The sequence below is a fragment of the Leptodactylus fuscus genome, chromosome 6 (assembly GCF_031893055.1).
Source record: "Leptodactylus fuscus isolate aLepFus1 chromosome 6, aLepFus1.hap2, whole genome shotgun sequence".
In the NCBI taxonomy this organism is placed as follows: Eukaryota; Metazoa; Chordata; class Amphibia; order Anura; family Leptodactylidae; genus Leptodactylus; species Leptodactylus fuscus.
In genome coordinates, this window is record NC_134270.1 from 170,098,337 (window position 1) to 170,118,208 (window position 19,872).

At 41.5% G+C, this 19,872-nt stretch overlaps 1 pseudogene; it reads right to left on the bottom strand.

The window, feature by feature from the left end:
* Positions 1–14,905, bottom strand: part of LOC142209017 (uncharacterized) — a 36,180-nt pseudogene extending 21,275 nt beyond the window's left edge.
* Between the last annotated feature and the right edge of the window lie 4,967 nt (positions 14,906–19,872).

Genomic DNA, 19,872 nt, shown 5'->3' on the forward strand with positions numbered 1-19,872 from the left:
TTGGTCCAAACTGGGTTTTTTAGAGGCTCCCTCCACCATTAATTGGTCCAAACTGGGCTGGTTAGAGGCTCCCTCCACAATTAATTGGTCCAAACTGGGCTAATTAGAGGCTCCCTCCACCATGAATTGGTCCAAACTGGGTTTTTTAGAGGCTCCCTCCACCATGAATTTGCCCAAACTGGGCTGTTTAGAGGCTCCCTCCACCATGAATTGGTCCAAACTGGGCTGGTTAGAGGCTCCCTCCACCATGAATTTCCCAAAACTTGGCTGTTTAGAGGCTCCCTCCACCATGAATTGGTCCAAACTGGGCTGGTTAGAGGCTCCCTCCACCATGAATTTCCCAAAACTTGGCTGTTTAGAGGCTCCCTCCACCATTAATTGGTCCAAACTGGGCTGGTTAGAGGCTCCCTCCACCATGAATTTCCCAAAACTTGGCTGTTTAGAGGCTCCCTCCACCATTAATTGGTCCAAACTGGGCTGGTTAGAGGCTCCCTCCACCATTAATTGGTCCAAACTGGGCTGGTTAGAGGCTCCCTCCACCATTAATTGGTCCAAACTGGGCTGGTTAGAGGCTCCCTCCACCATGAATTTCCCAAAACTTGGCTGTTTAGAGGCTCCCTCCACCATTAATTGGTCCAAACTGGGCTGGTTAGAGGCTCCCTCCACCATGAATTTGCCCAAACTGGGCTGTTTAGAGGCTCCCTCCACCATGAATTTGCCCAAACTGGGCTGTTTAGAGGCTCCCTCCACCATGAATTGGTCCAAACTGGGCTGGTTAGAGGCTCCCTCCACCATGAATTTCCCAAAACTTGGCTGTTTAGAGGCTCCCTCCACCATTAATTGGTCCAAACTGGGGTGGTTAGAGGCTCCCTCCACCATTAATTGGTCCAAACTGGGCTGGTTAGAGGCTCCCTCCACAATTAATTGGTCCAAACTGGGCTAATTAGAGGCTCCCTCCACCATGAATTGGTCCAAACTGGGTTTTTTAGAGGCTCCCTCCACCATGAATTTCCCAAAACTTGGCTGTTTAGAGGCTCCCTCCACCATGAATTGGTCCAAACTGGGCTGGTTAGAGGCTCCCTCCACCATGAATTTCCCAAAACTTGGCTGTTTAGAGGCTCCCTCCACCATTAATTGGTCCAAACTGGGCTGGTTAGAGGCTCCCTCCACCATGAATTTGCCCAAACTGGGCTGTTTAGAGGCTCCCTCCACCATGAATTTGCCCAAACTGGGGTGGTTAGAGGCTCCCTCCACCATTAATTGGTCCAAACTGGGTTTTTTAGAGGCTCCCTCCACCATGAATTTCCCAAAACTTGGCTGTTTAGAGGCTCCCTCCACCATGAATTGGTCCAAACTGGGCTGGTTAGAGGCTCCCTCCACCATGAATTTCCCAAAACTTGGCTGTTTAGAGGCTCCCTCCACCATTAATTGGTCCAAACTGGGCTGGTTAGAGGCTCCCTCCACCATGAATTTGCCCAAACTGGGCTGTTTAGAGGCTCCCTCCACCATGAATTTGCCCAAACTGGGGTGGTTAGAGGCTCCCTCCACCATTAATTGGTCCAAACTGGGCTGGTTAGAGGCTCCCTCCACCATGAATTTGCCCAAACTGGGGTGGTTAGAGGCTCCCTCCACCATTAATTGGTCCAAACTGGGCTGGTTAGAGGCTCCCTCCACAATTAATTGGTCCAAACTGGGCTAATTAGAGGCTCCCTCCACCATGAATTGGTCCAAACTGGGTTTTTTAGAGGCTCCCTCCACCATGAATTTCCCAAAACTTGGCTGTTTAGAGGCTCCCTCCACCATTAATTGGTCCAAACTGGGCTGGTTAGAGGCTCCCTCCACCATTAATTGGTCCAAACTGGGCTGGTTAGAGGCTCCCTCCACCATGAATTTGCCCAAACTGGGCTGGTTAGAGGCTCCCTCCACCATGAATTTCCCAAAACTTGGCTGTTTAGAGGCTCCCTCCACCATTAATTGGTCCAAACTGGGCTAATTAGAGGCTCCCTCCACCATGAATTGGTCCAAACTGGGTTTTTTAGAGGCTCCCTCCACCATTAATTGGTCCAAACTGGGCTGGTTAGAGGCTCCCTCCACAATTAATTGGTCCAAACTGGGCTAATTAGAGGCTCCCTCCACCATGAATTGGTCCAAACTGGGTTTTTTAGAGGCTCCCTCCACCATGAATTTGCCCAAACTGGGCTGTTTAGAGGCTCCCTCCACCATGAATTGGTCCAAACTGGGCTGGTTAGAGGCTCCCTCCACCATGAATTTCCCAAAACTTGGCTGTTTAGAGGCTCCCTCCACCATGAATTGGTCCAAACTGGGCTGGTTAGAGGCTCCCTCCACCATGAATTTCCCAAAACTTGGCTGTTTAGAGGCTCCCTCCACCATTAATTGGTCCAAACTGGGCTGGTTAGAGGCTCCCTCCACCATGAATTTCCCAAAACTTGGCTGTTTAGAGGCTCCCTCCACCATTAATTGGTCCAAACTGGGCTGGTTAGAGGCTCCCTCCACCATTAATTGGTCCAAACTGGGCTGGTTAGAGGCTCCCTCCACCATTAATTGGTCCAAACTGGGCTGGTTAGAGGCTCCCTCCACCATGAATTTCCCAAAACTTGGCTGTTTAGAGGCTCCCTCCACCATTAATTGGTCCAAACTGGGCTGGTTAGAGGCTCCCTCCACCATGAATTTGCCCAAACTGGGCTGTTTAGAGGCTCCCTCCACCATGAATTTGCCCAAACTGGGCTGTTTAGAGGCTCCCTCCACCATGAATTGGTCCAAACTGGGCTGGTTAGAGGCTCCCTCCACCATGAATTTCCCAAAACTTGGCTGTTTAGAGGCTCCCTCCACCATTAATTGGTCCAAACTGGGGTGGTTAGAGGCTCCCTCCACCATTAATTGGTCCAAACTGGGCTGGTTAGAGGCTCCCTCCACAATTAATTGGTCCAAACTGGGCTAATTAGAGGCTCCCTCCACCATGAATTGGTCCAAACTGGGTTTTTTAGAGGCTCCCTCCACCATGAATTTCCCAAAACTTGGCTGTTTAGAGGCTCCCTCCACCATGAATTGGTCCAAACTGGGCTGGTTAGAGGCTCCCTCCACCATGAATTTCCCAAAACTTGGCTGTTTAGAGGCTCCCTCCACCATTAATTGGTCCAAACTGGGCTGGTTAGAGGCTCCCTCCACCATGAATTTGCCCAAACTGGGCTGTTTAGAGGCTCCCTCCACCATGAATTTGCCCAAACTGGGGTGGTTAGAGGCTCCCTCCACCATTAATTGGTCCAAACTGGGTTTTTTAGAGGCTCCCTCCACCATGAATTTCCCAAAACTTGGCTGTTTAGAGGCTCCCTCCACCATGAATTGGTCCAAACTGGGCTGGTTAGAGGCTCCCTCCACCATGAATTTCCCAAAACTTGGCTGTTTAGAGGCTCCCTCCACCATTAATTGGTCCAAACTGGGCTGGTTAGAGGCTCCCTCCACCATGAATTTGCCCAAACTGGGCTGTTTAGAGGCTCCCTCCACCATGAATTTGCCCAAACTGGGGTGGTTAGAGGCTCCCTCCACCATTAATTGGTCCAAACTGGGCTGGTTAGAGGCTCCCTCCACCATGAATTTGCCCAAACTGGGGTGGTTAGAGGCTCCCTCCACCATTAATTGGTCCAAACTGGGCTGGTTAGAGGCTCCCTCCACAATTAATTGGTCCAAACTGGGCTAATTAGAGGCTCCCTCCACCATGAATTGGTCCAAACTGGGTTTTTTAGAGGCTCCCTCCACCATGAATTTCCCAAAACTTGGCTGTTTAGAGGCTCCCTCCACAATTAATTGGTCCAAACTGGGCTGGTTAGAGGCTCCCTCCACCATTAATTGGTCCAAACTGGGCTGGTTAGAGGCTCCCTCCACCATGAATTTGCCCAAACTGGGCTGGTTAGAGGCTCCCTCCACCATGAATTTCCCAAAACTTGGCTGTTTAGAGGCTCCCTCCACCATTAATTGGTCCAAACTGGGCTGGTTAGAGGCTCCCTCCACCATGAATTTGCCCAAACTGGGGTGGTTAGAGGCTCCCTCCACCATTAATTGGTCCAAACTGGGCTGGTTAGAGGCTCCCTCCACAATTAATTGGTCCAAACTGGGCTAATTAGAGGCTCCCTCCACCATGAATTGGTCCAAACTGGGTTTTTTAGAGGCTCCCTCCACCATGAATTTGCCCAAACTGGGCTGTTTAGAGGCTCCCTCCACCATGAATTGGTCCAAACTGGGCTGGTTAGAGGCTCCCTCCACCATGAATTTCCCAAAACTTGGCTGTTTAGAGGCTCCCTCCACCATTAATTGGTCCAAACTGGGCTGTTAGAGGCTCCCTCCACCATTAATTGGTCCAAACTGGGCTGGTTAGAGGCTCCCTCCACCATTAATTGGTCCAAACTGGGCTGGTTAGAGGCTCCCTCCACCATTAATTGGTCCAAACTGGGCTGTTTAGAGGCTCCCTCCACCATTAATTGGTCCAAACTGGGCTGGTTAGAGGCTCCCTCCACCATGAATTTGCCCAAACTGGGCTGTTTAGAGGCTCCCTCCACCATGAATTGGTCCAAACTGGGCTGGTTAGAGGCTCCCTCCACCATGAATTTCCCAAAACTTGGCTGTTTAGAGGCTCCCTCCACCATTAATTGGTCCAAACTGGGCTGGTTAGAGGCTCCCTCCACCATGAATTTGCCCAAACTGGGCTGGTTAGAGGCTCCCTCCACCATGAATTGGTCCAAACTGGGTTTTTTAGAGGCTCCCTCCACCATGAATTTGCCCAAACTGGGCTGGTTAGAGGCTCCCTCCACCATGAATTGGTCCAAACTGGGGTTTTTAGAGGCTCCCTCCACCATGAATTTGCCCAAACTCTGCTGGTTAGAGGCTCAATCCACCCTGATTTTCAAAACAAATGTTGGTGCCAACCTCAACTTACTACAAGGGCCAAATTCACTGCTGGTGACAAGCTCTCCTCACTGCAAGTGCCAAATACACATGTTTCAAGGTGTTTTCCTACTGTCAGAGAGGTGGTATTGAGTGTGTAAAGTGTGTAGTTGTTAGGCTGTGATGTTGGGGTAATAGAGGGTCTTTGGTGTGTTAGATGCCCCCAGACATGCTTCCCCTGCTGTCCCAGTGTCATTCCAGAGGTGTTGGCATCATTTCCTGGGGTGTCATAGTGGACTTGGTGACCCTCCAGACACGGATTTGGGTTTCCCCCTTAACGAGTATCTGTTCCCCATAGACTATAATGGGGTTCGAAACCCGTTCGAACACACGAACATTGAGCGGCTGTTCGAATCGAATTTCGAACCTCGAACATTTTAGTGTTCGCTCATCTCTAATGTCTATCTATCTATCTATCTATCTATCTATCTATCTATCTATCTATCTATCTCCTATCTATCTATCTATCTATCTATCTCCTATCTATCTATCATCTATCTATCTATCTATCTATCTATCTATCTATCTATCTATCTATCTATCTCCTATCTATCTATCTATCTATCTATCTATCTATCTATCTATCTCCTATCTATCTATCTCCTATCTATCTATCTATCTATCTATCTATCTATCGCCTATCTATCTATCTATCTATCTATCTATCTCCTATCTATCTATCTCCTATCTATCTATCGATCTATCTATCTATCTATCTATCTATCTATCTATCTATCTATCTCCTATCTATCTATCTATCTATCTATCTATCTATCTATCTATCTATCATCTATCTATCTATCTATCTCCTATCTATCTATCTCCTATCTATCTATCTATCTATCTATCTATCTATCTACTATCTATCATCTATCTATCTATCTATCTATCTATCTCCTATCTATCTATCTATCTATCTATCTATCTATCTATCTATCTCCTATCTATCTATCTATCTATCTATCTATCTATCTATCTATCTATCTATCATCTATCTATCTTCTATCTATCTATCTTCTATCTATCTATCTATCTATCTATCTATCTATCTATCTATCTATCTATCTATCTTTTTGATGCCAACTATAAAACATGGTTATTCTGTAGCAATATTAAGCCTCCCTTGGGTATAAGCCATACTATACATTACCTGTAGATATTTATCCATAATAATGTTATTTTTCTTTTTTTTTTTTTGTCTTTTTCAGAAAATTAAGATAAAGCGCCTTCTCCTAATTGAATCTCTGGTGTTATTGTCCTTTTGTAATTATCGGGTCAGATCCGCGGCCTGATGTCCTTACCTTCAGGAAGTCAGCGCTCTCTCATTAGTATAAACCTCGCTAATGTCTGTTCTTTCTTTTTTTAATGTTTCCTGCTTCTTACTAATGATTTCCAGATCTTAGACCACTTATTGTAGAGGAGACTTTACAGACTGAGATAGCAGGTACATCCAACACTGCGGGTATTAGAGATGAGCACAGGGTTCGCAATGTGTTTCGGGTCAGATGAGATCAAATTGGCCGTCGGAATTTATTTGGTCTGAAAAAAGTCAAAAGTTCCTCTGTTTGCCGAAATCCAAAATTTTTCTAAAATTTGATATGATTAGTTTTGTGCCATACTGAGTCTCTCATCTCTAGTGGGTATAATAAGGGCAGGTCATGGTGGAATCACAAGGGATATGTTCCTTTTACCAAAAAGAAAAAAATTGTAATTTTCTATATTTTTAGGATTTATTTGACACAGCGCCACACCTCCCATGAGGCGACCTGAAGCGACCGCTATGCCAGGGCCCCGGGGCGGCATTTTTGCTTACGTAAGCCAGTCCAGGACAAACTGTCCTGGACTGGCTTAGCATCACCGAGTGGTGGATAAGGGAGGCCGCTGGAGCTGCGCTGCTCCAGCGGCCTCCCCTCACGCTCAGGCAGAGAGCAGGTCCTCTCCGTGCCTGCTCTCTGCCTGCTAACGCCGCTCTGCCACACCCCCTTTCACTCCACCCCGCCCCCATTCACTCCGCCCCCTCCTCCCGGGGGGGGCGGCTTTCTGTCGTCCGCCTCAGGCGGCGAAACAGGCAGGTTCACCCCTGACTGTAGTATGATAGTAAAGCCAATTTGGAAGACTGTGGACACATCCAACAAGGACATATCTGTGCCCGTATGCAATATGTACAAAGTACACACACTTACAGAGGTGCCCACCCTTAACTGAGCTCAAAATTGGTTAAGGGCTCCAATATCTTATGTCATCAATTAAATACACTATTGATACATAATTAAAAAAAATAAAAAATAAGCTGTAGTTCCCTGCACAGCCACTGGGCGGCTAAATATAGACACTTTGTGATACAATATCAAAAAACAATATGGTTTTGAAAATCTCATTATCTTGTGATTTTCCAATGTGGGCATGTCCAGCCAGGAGGAGAGGGAAGGATGAACACATTCTACAACTACTTTCCCTAGGAATATATAGTTTCAAGCGCATCATCCTGTAGTCCTATTGGCATGTCCAGGACCATGCATGGAACCCATTACCAAATATAAGGACTCTGACGCTGATAGTGTAAGGGTCTACTGGGCGAACTGGCTCTGAAGAGGGTGTGGGATCCAAGTTACCAGCCCCTCATGCCTTATATGAAGAGTAAATACCATACTGCATGAGCCACAAGATTACAACAGGAGCATCAATCCCTCCCCGCATCCTCCTTGGAGCAGCTCCAAAGGTTACTCAAGGAAGGGCACATTAAATGCTAAGGGGGGAGAGGACTGTCAACGTTTCATATAGCCCTATGCATAGGAATTACTCTCCTTATAATAACACTTACCTATCTTGGCTACTTCAAGAAGTGAGATACAATCGTCAGTAGTTGATGAACATTTGTCGACAGCTCCTTTGCAGGTGTGGGCATTCTCTCCTACACATTTCATACATGATATACTTGATTCTAAAAACAAATTGTAATAATAATAGTCATTAGAATAACAGCAATAATTCATTATAATAACTATAATAAATATATATTATATATATATATATATATATATATATATATATATATATATATTATAACCCTAATTCCAAAAAGTTGGGACTCGAGAATGAAACAAGAACACATTGATGTGGAAATCTCATGTAACCATAAGCTGAATGGTCACATGACTGAGCGCAAAGATGGGTCAAATGTTCACCAAACTGCGAAACACGGCGTCTAAAAATTGTGTAACGATTTCAGAAAAATGAAAATTCGACATTGAATGGCAAAAACTTTGACTATCTCACTATCTACAAAGTATTATAGCTAGATAAGAAAAATAAGCATATAGCTCACCACCTCCAGTTAGCTTGATAAGTCCTTATAATTCCTGGGTGCACGATCCTGGCCTCTGACTAAGGCACTTTGTAGTTGAAGCATATAGAAAAGGATAGTAGGATCCGCTCGACCAGGTAAGTTAAAAAATAACTTTTAATCCGACATGGTTAAAAAACACACAAAAGTAAATAGATGTGAAATGACAAAAAAGAAGAAAAATGGTGATTAAAACCACATTCTGATAGCTCTAGCTGACGCGTTTCAAGACGCAGGGTCTCTTACTCATAGCTTTGCTTCTTTGGGAAGCAAAGCTATGAGTAAGAGACCCTGCGTCTTGAAACGCGGAGACCCTGCGTCTTGAAACGCGTCAGCTAGAGCTATCAGAATGTGGTTTTAATCACCATTTTTCTTCTTGTCATTTCACATCTATTTACTTTTGTGTGTTTTTTAACCATGTCGGATTAAAAGTTATTTTTTAACTTACCTGGTCGAGCGGATCCTACTATCCTTTTCTATATGCTTAAAGTATTATAGCCTCAAAAGATTCAGAGAATCTGGAGAAATCCTTGTGCACAAGGGACAAGACTGACGGTCAGTATTGGATGATCATGATCTGCGGACTTGCAGGATTAAGTTCTACAGGAGTCTGTAACGCAAATCAGCTACAATCCTGTATCAGACAAGAACAGGACAATATCACCTTCTGATATGTGAGACACCTGGACAAAATTGTTGTTCCCCCCTCGTTAAATGAAAGAAAACCCCACAATGGTCACAGAAATAACCCAGATATGACAATAGTAATAAGAAATAAAAATTCTATGAAAATGAAAAAATGAAAGTCAGACTTTGCTTTTCGCTTTAACAGAATAAAAAAAAAAAAAAAATAAACCTCATGACACAGGCCTGGACAGAAATGACGGTTCCCATAACTTAATATTTTGTTGCACAAGCTTTTGAGGCAGTCGCTGCGATCAGACGATTCCTGTAACTGTCACTGAGACTTCTGAACCTCTCAGCAGGGATTTCGGCCTCCTCATGAGCAAACTGCTCCAGTTGTCTCAGGTGTGACGGGCCTTTTCCAGATGGCATGTTTCAGCTCCTTCCAAAGATGCTCAATAGGATTTAGGTCAGGGCTCATAGAAGGCCACTTCAGAATAGTCCAATGTTTTCCTCTTGGCCATTCTTGGGGTTTTTTAGTTGTGTGGTTTGGGTTCTTATCCTGTTACAAGACCCATGACCTGCGACTGAGACCAAGCTTTCTGACACTGGGCAGCACATTTCTCTCTAGAATCTCTTGATAGTTTTGAGATTTCATTGTACCCTGCACAGATTCAAGACACCCGGTGCCAGATGCAGCAAAACAGCCCCAGAACATAACAGGGCCTCCTCCATGTTTTACAGTAAGGACAGTGTTCTTTACAAGATAGGCTTCATTTTTCTGTTTGTGAACATTTTGCCGATGTGCCTTGCCAAAAAGTTCGATTTTTGTCTAATCTGTCCATAGGACATTCTCCCAGAATCTTTGTGACTTTCAACATGTAGTTTGCCAAATTTCAGTTTGTTAGATTCATGTTATTTCTGTGACCATTGTGGGGTTTTTCTTCATTAAACAAGGGGCACCAACAATTTTGTCCATTTGTGTATATGTTTTATTGTGTAACTTTCACTTTCTGATATGTGATCTATGTTCTGTTGTGTAACTTTCACTTTCTCATATGTGATCTATGTTCTGTTGTGTAACTTTCACCTTCTGATATGTGTTCTATATTTTATTATGTAACTTTCACCTTCTGACATGTGTTCTATATTCTATTGTGTAACTTTCACCTTCTGATATGTGATCTATATTCTATTGTGTAACTTTCACCTTCTGATATGTGATCTATATTCTATTGTGTAACTTTCACCTTCTGACATGTGTTCTATATTCTATTGTGTAACTTTCACCTTCTGATATGTGATCTATATTCTATTGTGTAACTTTCACCTTCTGATATGTGATCTATATTCTATTGTGTAACTTTCACTTTCTGATATGTGATCTATATTCTATTGTGTAACTTTCACTTTCTGATATGTGATCTATATTCTATTGTGTAACTTTCACCTTCTGATATGTGTTCTATATTCTGTTGTGTAATTTTCACCTTCTGATATGTGATCTATATTCTATTGTGTAACTTTCACTTTCTGATATGTGATCTATATTCTATTGTGTAACTTTCACTTTCTGATATGTGATCTATATTCTATTATGTAACTTTCACCTTCTGATATGTGTTCTATATTCTGTTGTGTAATTTTCACCTTCTGATATGTGATCTATATTCTATTGTGTAACGTTCACTTTCTGATATGTGATCTATATTCTATTGTGTAACTTTCCCCTTCTGATATGTGTTCTATATTCTATTGTGTAACTTTCACTTTCTGATATGTGATCTATATTCTATTGTGTAACGTTCACTTTCTGATATGTGATCTATATTCTATTGTGTAACTTTCCCCTTCTGATATGTGATCTATATTCTATTGTGTAACTTTCACTTTCTGATATGTGATCTATATTCTATTGTGTAACTTTCACTTTCTGATATGTGATCTATATTCTATTGTGTAACTTTCACCTTCTGATATGTGATCTATATTCTATTGTGTAACTTTCACCTTCTGATATGTGATCTATGTTCTATTGTGTAGCTTTCACCTTCTGATATGTGTTCTATAGTCTATTGTGTGACTTTCACCTTCTGATATGTGTTCTATATTCTATTATGTAACTTTCACTTTCTGATATGTGTTCTATATTCTATTGCGTAACTTTCACTTTCTGATATGTGATCTATATTCTATTGTGTAACATTCCCCTTCAGATATGTGTTCTATGTTCTATTGTGTAGCTTTCACTTTCTGATATGTGTTCTGTGTTCTCTTGTGATGGTTATATGGTTGTAGGAGATTTATTTTCTTTCCATTTTACACAGTGTCCCCACTTTTTTGGAAATGGGGCAGTATATATTGGCAACATATTCCACAGCACTTTACAAATAATGGGCTTCACATACAGATGAAATGAAACATTATAGAGTAATAAATCAATCACACAATAGGAATGAAGGTCCTGCTCGTGAGAGAACTAAAAGTTCACATACAGTGGTCCAGCCATCTTTATGAGATAACATTACACAAATAAATGTAGATTGGTCATACAGCACTACACTTATATAAATACATCATGTATTGTTCTTCAGGATAACATGTGTGTGTGGGGGGGAGGTTAAAAGTGCAGAGTTAGTTTGGGGATCATAAGTGCAGAAGTGTTAGTCTAGGAAATGCAGTAGTGCCTGAAGAGATCTGCTTTTAGGATGCTCCTGAAGCTGCAGAAGTTGTTCTGATTGTCCAGAATAGTGCATTCTAGAGAAGTGGTTCAGATCAGGAGAAGTCTTGAAGATGAGAGTCAGAGGTCCTGATGATAAAGGATGTTAGTCTTGGGCCATTGGAAGTATAGAGAGCATGGGTAGGGTGGTAGAGACAGATAAGGGAAACATTGTAACCAGAAAATCCTCCATTCTCCCTATCTATAAGGGGCAGCATCAGCCTGGTCAGTTCTACATTAGCTTTACTTATATATTATAGTCATTATAAACCTCACTGACTCATTTACTACCTTGTATTCTGTCATTCTTAATGAGGATCGCCTCATGATGACAAACCCTATCCTTACAGTCAAGGCAAATAAATGTGTCAATACATAATACATGAGAATAAGAGTTCTGGTAAAGGGTTACAAGTATCAGAACAGCAAACTCTGCAGAGGCAGGAGAAGTCTTCATGGTGGTCTGGGCTGGATAGAGAAGAAAATATTAAGTTAAAGTCTTTAGAAGGAGGTTAATTGTTTTTAATATGATTGGATATCATGAAATATTTGATTCCGCCGTATAGTGGGCAGTGCATAGGAAATTTATAGACAAAAAACACTGCCCTAACGGTTTGCTAGGCGCCCAAAGTTGGGTCAACACCAATCAGCTGATCGTTGCAGATCCTGCAGCATGGAATGGGTTGTCTTACAAGAAAGCTTCAATCATATTACAAGGACCTACTTGTGGGAAGGTGACACGAGATGAAATTACAAAAAATACCCATGCCATGCTCATGATATATACAGTGTATACGCCAAATAGTAATTCTATTGATGGAATCTATGGACGTTGTCCCTATGAATGCTCAAATCACGAGACTGGAACTCTCTACTACACCCAATATGAATAGGGATTTAATCTTGAGGCCTGAAACAGAAATTTTCCAGCTGAGCTTTAAGGGGTTAACTAGTATTAGAAAACATAAAATTACTAAAATGCTCTCATATAACTAATATAAGATCCATTATATATTCTTATTATCTATAAATTATGATAGCTCAAAAAAAAATGTCTATACAGTGTTGCAGAGTTACCTCTATATGATGACATCCAATGGAACATGCCCATTGAACCGCACATTGATCGAATCCAGTGAAAGCTATACTAAGTTCTTTGCTGTTCACCCCCACAGGGAGGAATGGACTATTCTACAGAGCTGCCCCAGCTAACGCCCCCTGCAGTAGTTTCTATTAGCAATGGTTATCATGTAGTGGGACAGAAAACATGGAAACAAGATGGTAGCAGGAAATTGTGGAAAGAAAAGACAATATTAGTCTGTAAAAATGAACAAAGCAGCTCATAACGCGTTGGATTCCTTCCGAATTTTTAAAAAATGTCAGCTTTTACCAAACTTAAAGTTTTTGAGGTTCACCAAACACAAATTTTTAACAAGTGGAGGACCTGGGGTAGTGCAGAAACCTAATAAATGCCTTCCTTCAATTCTCTTTGGGTCTCTAGTGATCTTCTTTGATAGTCCTCCAGCTCGTCCTGCCTCCTGGTTGACCCTTGAAGCCGTGATTGGGCCTCAGTGATCACTTGGGGTCCGCTATTGGATGTATATAGTAAGTATCCACATGAAAGGCTGCTGGATGCCTGGACTCAAGTGGTCAGGGGGTGTAAAGGGAAAATTGTAGAAGTCCAATAGTGGAAATGTCACAGACTCATAGACTGAGAATGGAGTCTGGGAATCTTCCGATACTCCCTTCCGATATTTTATAGCACCTGTTCTAAAGATATCACAATGGAGTATTGGAAGAACATAGCACTGACATGTGCATGAAGCCTTAGTGAGTCAGTCAGTGTCAGTAGGCACTGCTTAGAGTTTTATTCAGTCTAACTAAGGCAGCGTGACTCCTAGATACCTATAGCTTCTTCCGTATTTTCTTCTTATTCAATCATCTTACTGAAAATACACATATCTAACTATTACGATTATTATATTTCCTACTACAAGAACTTTACAACTATTCTGTACATATAAGCGTCCCGCCATTCATGCTGTCATTAAATGTTTGTAAAGAAGTCTTCGCTCTAAATTTTAGAAAAAAATCAGGAGGTAAAATAAAGCGTTATCCTTAGATTTATTACTGTATTTTGTGATAAATCTACAAAAAGCCATAATATCAAAAATGTAATATGGGAGAATAAAAATGCCCAAAAATAATATAATAATAATAATAATAATAATAATAACAATAATAATAATAATAATAGAAATAATAATAATAGAAATAATAATAATAATAATAATAATAATAATAATAATAATAATAATAATAGTAATAATAATAATAGTAGTAGTAGTAGTAGTAATAATAATAATAATAATAATAATAATAATAATAGTAATAATAGTAGTAGTAATAATAATAATAATAATAATAATAATAGTAATAATAATAATAATATTGATAATAATAATATATTATATAGTATATAAACTATATAATAATAATTAAATATATATTATAATAATAAATGTAACAATAAAAAAGTTAACAAAAACAATTTAATGATGTAAAATAACAAAACAATACTTATAATAATAATAAGATATAAAATATAGGAAAAGTTACTATGTCAAATAATAATAATAATAACAATAATAACAATAATAATAAATAGTGAATAATTGTTTCAAAAAAATAAAGTATGTCTAATAAGAAAACAAACAAATAATATTTTATTAATAATAATAATAATAATATAATTAATAAAAAAAATCATATTAAAATAATAATAACAATAACAATAATAATAATAATCAAGAAATTTAAAATAATTTTATAATTATTTTTTTTGTTATAATAATAATCATAACAGAAAAATAATAATTATTATTATTAAGATTATTATAGTATACACAAAACATTTTGTATTCCTTTAAAAATATTTAACAAACAGATGAAATTAAAATTAGAATTAAAAAAACATAGCTAATATATCTTATATTATATTATAATTTATTCTATGCTATAGTTATTTTAGATTTATTTTTTAGATATTGTATTTGCAAAGATAAAACATCTCATCCTGTATCTGTCCTGCACCACCGTCCGCTCTAGTTTCCTACCTGTAGCTGTGATGCCTGATAAGATGCAGATGAACAGGAGGAAGAAGCTTTTCATGACTTTCAAGTTCCTGGAGGATGCAATGAAAACAAGTAGTTTACTGTGCAGCCTGTGTTGAGATTTACTTTATAACAGGGCGTTGGCTTCATAAGATTATGCCATAAAAAACACAGAGGGGAGGGGATAAATAAAATGGAAATGGCTAAGAGCAGGACAGTAAAAGCTTCAGTATTACATCAGGCATGATTGAACTATCAGAGAATGGGATGTGTGCTGAATGCGAGCAGCAGAAATACCAGCGAGCATGGCAACAGCTGGAATATAATGTTATTATGGCAGAAGGATAACCAGCCGCATGACACTACAAGAAATGATGGAACAGAAGAAGTTACAGAGTAATACTATCAAATGTTACACACATCAACAACATGATAATTATATTCCAGTGTATGCAGAACTGATCTATGGTAAATACATAAACTATATACCGAAGTTACATCCTGTATTATACTCCAGAGCTGCGCTCACTATTCTGCTGGTGCAGTCACTGTGTACATACATTACATTACTTATCCTGTATTATACTCCAGAGCTGCGCTCACTATTCTGCTGGTGCAGTCACTGTGTACATACATTACATTACTTATCCTGTATTATACTCCAGAGCTGCGCTCACTATTCTGCTGGTGCAGTCACTGTGTACATACATTACATTACTTATCCTGTATTATACTCCAGAGCTGCGCTCACTATTCTGCTGGTGCAGTCACTGTGTACATACATTACATTACTTATCCTGTATTATACTCCAGAGCTGCGCTCACTATTCTGCTGGTACAGTCACTGTGTATATACATTGCATTACTTATCCTGTATTATACTCCAGAGCTGCGCTCACTATTCTGCTGGTACAGTCACTGTGTACATACATTACATTACTTATCCTGTATTATACTCCAGAGCTGCGCTCACTATTCTGCTGGTGCAGTCACTGTGTACATACATTACATTACTTATCCTGTATTATACCCCAGAGCTGCGCTCACTATTCTGCTGGTACAGTCACTGTGTATATACATTGCATTACTTATCCTGTATTATACTCCAGAGCTGCGCTCCCTAGTCTGCTGGTACAGTCACTGTGTACATACATTACATTACTTATCCTGTATTATACTCCATTGCTGCGCTCACTATTCTGCTGGAGCAGTCACTGTGTACATACATTACATTACTTATCCTGTATTATACTCCAGAGCTGCGCTCACTATTCTGCTGGTACAGTCACTGTGTACATACATTACATTACTTATCCTGTATTATACCCCAGAGCTGCGCTCACTATTCTGCTGGTACAGTCACTGTGTACATACATTACATTACTTATACTGTATTATACTCCAGAGCTGCACTCACTATTCTGCTGGTACAGTCACTGTGTACATACATACATTACATTACTTATCCTGTATTATACTCCAGAGCTGTGCTCACTATTCTGCTGGTATAGTCACTGTGTACATACATTACATTACTTATCCTGTATTATACTCCAGAGCTGCGCTCACTATTCTGCTGGTACAGTCACTGTGTACATACATTACATTACTTATCCTGTATTATACTCCAGAGCTGCGCTCACTATTCTGCTGGTACAGTCACTGTGTACATACATTACATTACTTATCCTGTATTATACTCCAGAGCTGCGCTCACTATTCTGCTGGTACAGTCACTGTGTACATACATTACATTACTTATCCTGTATTATACTCCAGAGCTGCACTCACTATTCTGCTGGTACAGTCACTGTGTACATACATTACATTACTTATCCTGTATTATACTCCAGAGCTGCACTCACTATTCTGCTGGTGCAGTCACTGTGTACATACATTACATTACTTATCCTGTATTATACCCCAGAGCTGCGCTCACTATTCTGCTGGTACAGTCACTGTGTACATACATTACATTACTTATCCTGTATTATACTCCAGAGCTGCGCTCACTATTCTGCTGGTGCAGTCACTGTGTACATACATTACATTACTTATCCTGTATTATACCCCAGAGCTGCGCTCACTATTCTGCTGGTGCAGTCACTGTGTACATACATTACATTACTTATCCTGTATTATACTCCAGAGCTGCGCTCACTATTCTGCTGGTGCAGTCACTGTGTACATACATTACATTAATTATCCTGTATTATACTCCAGAGCTGCCCTCACTATTCTGCTAGTGTATATGCCCTGGCAACTAGATGCAACCACAACTAGAAAGCGGGGATCAGGCTAGAGGAAGGTACCAATGATAGAATATCATTATAGACAGGAATTCTAAGGTGACAATATTTGCAATTCTATCGACAATAGCTACATGATGATGGATCCTAAGAGTTTCATGTCTCTTATTTACCAGGACTTGGCTCTGAAATGTAAAGTTGTTTTGTGACTTATCTTATCCATATATAAGACAACATAATGGCTGGTTTCCATGTTCTTCCATCTAGAAGAGGTTTTGCCTTCCTCTTGGGATTTGCAGTTGTATGGAGTTCTTCACCAGACCTGTGCCGCTGGCTCTTGCCATCCATCCCCCGGGATTCCTCGAAGTGCTGGGCGGCCCAGTATATTACTTTGCTGCTTCTTCTCAGGAAGAGAATTACATTTTGTATTCTGTGTCCAAGTCTTCTCCTATTATATATACCATTAACATCTATTAGACACATTCTAGATGAGGAGAAGTAATGGACATGTTCTCACTGCATGAAACTAATGGAAAGTAGAATGGAGTAGCCGGGAAGTAACATTGTCTGTGGACACCACTTTCTTACACGTTTTGAAGGCAGAATATGAAGGTCGGGGGTCTCACTGCTCATAACCTGCTGTTATCTGTGATGGGACCTTCCATGGAAATAATGGGAGAGAATATATCGTAAGATACCCTGAAATTATTGAACGTCCTATTGTCCTCACAGTTTTCCAGGGTAACAAGTCTCAGGTGGCCATCTTGATGCTGTAGGGTCAGTGCACCTATTTATGTGCTACCCCCCTAGTATGGAGCACTATTTGCAAACACTATCCATCTACCATCACTTGAGTTCCCTCTGATACAGTCCAGATACACATCAGAAGTGTGCTGAGATATCAACATGTGTGAGGTCAACATTGTTGGTTCCACTGGTTGGTAGAACTTGAGGTCGATGAGAACATGAGCACCGACACATCATCTGATAGGAAGATAATGATCCATTATATACCAATAGTGAAATTGGATGTCACATCCCAAGCCTGGGGTGGCAAACAGTGTGGACACCAACCATCAGAAGATATTTACCCATTGGGTTACGAGACAGATGTCCAGCTTCAGGTGATAAACTGACCTTGCACCACTGCTCTCAAAGTCTATCATAGAGCATAGCAAGATGGCAATGGTCTATCCACAATACAATGGTAGTCGGAGATTGATCTGGAGACCATATAGGCAACATCATGAGAGGCTTTCACAAAGGAACATCATGCCAGTCCTACTCGTAGGAATATGGTGTGGATTGCCATAATGTACAGCAGCCAGACCCCTATGGTTTTAAGTTCAGTGTTACATTGGCTACATTGATATGGTCCATTTCTCCAATGTTCCAAGATTGGTTTTTCAATAGGACAATGCAAGATTGTGTAGCCTAAACGTGCTATCATTGAAGACCCTGTATAGCAATTAGAAGGATATGGAATGGCATTATATGGAATTATCTACAGATGGTTTATTATAAGTAGTCACATTCAGTTATCCATTAATGCTGCAACGTTACGGGATGCAGTTCCCTTTGTCAGTTCTTGGTATAAGGGTTGAGGGTGATGTGACGTCTCAAAAACAGAAGTAGGTGAACCTTGATGGGCGGTGAGAGGAATTTCACCCACTTACCTGACAGTGTTGTCCTAGTCCAGGGCCGTCCTGCACCCCTCTCTCTACTGTATGGAGAAACAGATGGATTAGTTTATTTCGATGTGACACCTTCCCTAATTTGAGTCTTCCACTTTGCCTTTTCTTCTTTATCTTGCCCAGACCACCCCACAGGCGTTTCCTGGTCATAATTTGTCTCTGCAGAGTTTGTTGCCCTGTCATCTTTGGTTCTTTTCCATGATCCACCCCATTCATAACAAACTACACAAACTTTCCACCATGTTGCCCTATAAGCAGGGGCGAACCTGCCCCTTTCGCCGCCCGAGGCGAACTACAGAAAGCCGCCCCCCCCCCCCCCCCCGCCGGGAAGAGGGGGCGGAGTGGAGGGGGCGTGGCGAAGTGCAGGGGGTGGGGCTCAGCGCCATTCGCCGGCAGAGAGCAGGCACGGAGACGACCTGCCCTCTGCCTGAGCGTGAGGGGAGGCTGCTGGAGCAGCGCTGCTCCAGTGGCCTCCCCAAACCACCGCTCGGTGCTAAGCCAGTCCAGGACAGCTTGTCCTGGTCGCTTCAGGTCGCCTCATGGGAGGTGCAGCGCTGCCTATAAGAGATTCTTACTCATGCAGAAATACAATGGTGTCCTTTCTTACCTTAGAGTATAATAAGCTGAGGACCAGAGGAGGCGAGTATACATAACAGTCTTACTCACCTCTCCTGAGTTCCAGTGGGCCTCCATCCTCTTTGGGACTCTTGTGGTTCCTTGAATGACATCAGTAGTCCCCTGGTATCCCGTGGTGTCAGAAAAGGCCCAAAGGTGATCGTAGACAGGGGGGAGCCCAAAAGAGGAGAAGGAAGGTCGGGATCAGTGTTTGTAATTTTTCTTGCACCTCCGCTGGGCCTCCACAGAGGAGGTGTGGGGCGGTCCGTATCAGTGTCCATTATTGTACCGCACCTCCCCTGGGCCTCCAATTTTTACGCTCTGGGGTGTGAAGAGGCCGTAGAGTGTAGTAATGGCACATTTGGTTCAGGTTGATTGAAACTGGTGATAAAACCTCACGAATACTCGTGAAACTATTCTCGCGAGATTCCCCCACCTCTAGGCAGAGATCTTGAGTGGCCAGATGGGTGGTCCTCTCATGGGGCAAAAAGTTATGGAACGTGGGCCTATGATGCCACCAGTATCTGGTTACCTTACCTTGAAGGACAAATCTGATTGT